Source organism: Muntiacus reevesi, chromosome X (assembly GCF_963930625.1).
Source record: "Muntiacus reevesi chromosome X, mMunRee1.1, whole genome shotgun sequence".
In the NCBI taxonomy this organism is placed as follows: Eukaryota; Metazoa; Chordata; class Mammalia; order Artiodactyla; family Cervidae; genus Muntiacus; species Muntiacus reevesi.
In genome coordinates this window covers 139,491,034-139,495,652 of record NC_089271.1, presented here as the reverse complement: position 1 = coordinate 139,495,652, position 4,619 = coordinate 139,491,034, and positions in this window count along the sequence as shown.

Here is a 4,619-nt window from a genome sequence, read left to right as displayed (position 1 = left end):
TGGAAGAGGGCATGGCAACCCACTCCAGTATTCTTGCCTGGAGAATCCCATGGACAGAGGAGCCTGACAGGCCATGGTCCATAGGATCACAAAGAGTTGGACATGACTGAAGCAACTTAGCACACACACACACAACTCAGTAATAAAAAGACAAACAAATTAAAAGTGGACAAAAGATTTGAATAGATAATTTTCAAAAAAAGATGTACAAATGGCCAATAAGCATATAAAAAAGATGCTCAACACTGTTAGCAATCAGAGAAATGCAAATCAGAACCATGAGAAGGCAACTTCATATCCACTAGGATGGAAGTAATTTAGAAGACAGATAATAACAATTATTGGCAAGGGTATGGAAAAACTGGAACCTTTATGTACTGCTAGGGGACATGAAAAATGGTGCAGATACTTTGGTAAATGCTCTGTCAGTTACTCAAACAGTTAAGCATACAGTTATCGTATGATCCAGCAATTCCACTCCTAGCTACATACCCAAGAGAACTGAAAATACATGGCCCCACAAAAATGTGTACACAAATGTTCACAGCAACATTATTCACAATAGCCAAAAAGGGAAAGCAACCCAAGTTTCCATCAAGTGGTGAGTCAATAAACGAAATGTGGTATGTCCATACAATGGAATATTGGGGCTTCCCTTATAGCTCAGTTGGGAAAGAATCTGCCTGCAATGAAGGAGACCCAGGTTCGATTGCTGGGTTGGGAAGATCATCTGGAGATAAAAAGAAATGAATCCATGTTGCAGTGTAGATGAGCCTTGAAAATATTGTACGAAATAAAAGAAGCCATACACAAAAAGTCACACTATGTATAATTCTATTGACAAGAAATGTGCAGAATAGGCAAAAACATAGTCACAGAAAGTAGATTGTGAAAGTGTAAGTCACTCACTCATGTCTGACTCTTTGAGACCCCATGGACTATACAGTCCATGGAATTCTCCAGGCCAGAATACTGGAGTGGGTAGCCTTTCCCTTCCCCAGGAGATCTTCTCAACCCAGTGATCGAACCCAGGTCTCCTGCCTTGCAAACGGATTCTTTACCAGCTGAACCACAGAGGAAAGTAGATTAGTGGTTTCCTAAAGTGGAGGAGAAGGGGATTAGGAAGCAGTGGGGAGTATAGGGTTTCTTTTTGGAGGTGATGAAATTATTCTAAAATTGATTGTGATGATAGTTGCTCAACTCTGTAAATAAATAAAAAACCCATTCAACTGTACACTTTAAATTGGAGAGTTGTATGATATGTGTTATGTTTTTTATTAAAATTGTCATAATAAAAAAAGATATATGTCCATTACAGAAACTTGAGAAAATTCAGAAAAGCAAAAAGAAGAAAAAAGAAGCTAAAGAGAAATTAAGGAAACAATCCCACTTACCACTGCAACAAAAGAATAAAATACCTAGGAATAAAACTACCTAAGGAGGTGAAAGACGTGTATGCACAAACTATAGGACACTGATGAAAGAAATCAAAGATGACACAAAGAGATGGAGAGATATACCATGTTCTTGGATTGGAAGAATCAATATTGCAAAAATGATTGTACTACCCAAAGCAATCTACAGATTCAATGCAATCCCTACCAAGTTACCAATGGCATGTTTCACAGAACTAGAATAAACAATTCCACTGACACTGAATTTTTTTTTCTGTTTCCCAATTGGCCTCAGGATTGGTTAAGCCAAAACTTCCTCTCCTGAAATATACAACCTCTCATGATTCATTCTGTTTACTCCTTGAACATCATCTTTCATCATTTCCACACTGGCACCAAATGTTTCAACTGTAACAAATTGTTTTTCTCCAAACATTGCATGCTCTCTTGCAAGTCTCTGCACTTGGACACATCATTCTCACTACCTGCAACTGGTGGTCCCTCCCTTCTTCATTTGACCAATTGTATTCATCCATCAGATTTCAGCTTAAACATCAGCTTAAACATCAGCTTCCAGAAAGCCTTTCCTGATCCTTTGGATTGGGTGTACCTCCTTGGTATGTAACAGTTCTCTATGTGTATTTCTATCAAATCATTCACACTATGTGGATGTTTTAATTAAAATTTAATTATGAACAAAACCTCCAAGATCTCTGGGACAATATAAAAAGGTTTCATATTCATGTCACAAGATCCAGAGGGACTGGAAAAAGGAATTGGTGCAGCAATTTTTGAATAAAAAATTGCTGGAAATATCCCAAAATTTGATCAAAGACATATTTACACATTCAAAAACTCAATGAAATCCAAATGTATAAACATAAAGAAAATCCTGCCTAGACAGATAACAAAACTAAAGAACACTAAAGATAAAGAAAAATTGTGAAAGCTTACAGAGCAAAATGACACATAATACACAAAATATTAACAAAAATTTGAAATACTGTGGATTTCTCATCAGAATCCAAGGAGGACAGAAAAGAATAATGTCTTTAAATCACTTAAAGGGAACAACTGCCAACCTGAACCCTATATCCAACAAAAATATTCTTCAGAAATAAAGGCAAAATAAAGATATCCTCAGATGAAGGAAAAACTAAGAGAATTCATCAACAGCTCTAAAAGAAATGCTACAGAGAGTTCTTCAGGGTGAATATAAATTATACTAAGGAGAATCTTGGAACTTTGGGAGTAAAGAAGTGAAACAAAAATGGTAAATATAAAATACTATTTCCCCCCCCCCCCATTAAGTTCTTTAAAATATGTAGGCCTGTTGAAAGCAAAAAATTGTAACATTGTCTGGAGGAATTTTTAATGTATTCAGATATAATATGTATGAAACTTTGAAAGATTAGAGAGGGATGGTAAAGTGTTATAATGCTTTATTTCTTAAAAATTTATTTATACTAAAATTCAGTTGAGTTTTGAGAAATGCAGACAATTGAGTAGGCTTCCCAGTTGGTGCTAGTAGTAAAGAACCTGGCTGACAATGCAGGAGACCTAACAGAAGGGTTCCATCCTTGAGTGGGGAAGATCCCCTGGAGGAAGGCATGGCAAGACACTCCAGTATTCTTGCCTGGAGAATCCTATGGGCAGAAGAGCCTGGCGGGTTATGGCCCATAGGGTCGCAAAGAGTCAGACAAGACCGAAGCGACTTAGCACGCACATAGACAGTTGTGTAACCAACTCGACAATTGATACATAAAGTTTCAGAATAATGAACCAAATCATTACTCCCCAAATGACCCTCAGGTTACTTTGTATTCCTTTCCTCTCTCCTGTTCCCACCTCCCCAGGCAACCAATGAGAAATTTTACATCACTATAGCGTAGTCTGTATTTTTGAGATTTTATGTGAATAGAACCAGGCAGGATACACCCTTTTCCCCCCTTACTTCTTTCACCCAATGTTATTATTTTGAAAGTCATTTATGTCGTTATCCAATACATATTGATACATGTTCGTGCACTGGATTTATTCTGGGAAGACCAAGTCGACTGACATTATATACGTGCATACTTAAGTATACACATGAGTATGTAAATTAGAGAGGTAAAGATTCTGAGAGAAACATTTGGTGTGCTATTTGCACACTTCTTAGTATGGTATTATGGATACATAGGTGGTAATACAGATGTAGGGAAGATGTTACCACTTTCTGGGGACAGCATACTTCCATTGAACAGCTCAAGCTTTAGGCATCAAATGGACACTATTATCTGATCAATAATCATTATATGATTACTGACCAGAAACCTTGAGTTGTTATTTATTTATGTGTTATTTAGCCTCTCTAAGTGTGATGATGTTTTATCCTCTCTGTTCCTTCATGTCATTTTTGAAAAGCAGAGACAATGACAACACTTCATATGTTTAAGTGAATTCAGATGAGTTCTCATTTCTAAAGCATTGTACATGGAGTCTGACACATTGCAGGCAATCAAAAAACTGTTAGTTCTTTCTCTTTTCTACCTTTTTGTTTGGGAAAAAATTTCTCATTCTTAAAAAATGGTAGAGCATTTGAGTTCAAGCATGATATCATAGTGCCATCTGGTGACCATAAAGAGCTATTACCTTATCTGTATTGGATACTTCATTTCTGACAAAGTTCAACCACTTCAAAATATCCTGGACTTAGGAATCCATCTCTAGTGTGTCTGGGTTAGTGTTGCAAGGACAGGAAATGAGGACTGTGCTTGAGGACAGTCCTGTGGAGGTTGCAAATGCCTCCTTTGTGTGGGCATCCTCTCCTGTCAGGAGGCAGAGCTCAAGGAATAAGGAATTTTCTTCACAGCCTACCCTAAAATGGGCAGAGGACAAGTTGAGTGTGGTAGGAAGTGTGTGAAGTCTTGAATGACCTGGCCTCTGTAATTTTGGCCTTGAGTCTAATCTCAGAGGGGTTTCAAAACCATGTAACCCCGGACACCACACAAATGTCCCGACTAGAAAAGGAACCCCCTTCTCCAATCTACCAGCCCCACCCCCACCTGGATGAATAGAGCCAAGGCTTCTACATTCATCAGACTCGAGCCTGGGCTCAGGTTATACCAAGTACCCCTTCCCTCACTCCACCCCCCACCCCTTGAACAGCTCCCAAATGAGTCTTTGCAGATGGCCACTCTTGTCATCTCTCCGGTGCCGCCAAATCAAGTCAAGACTGATCAA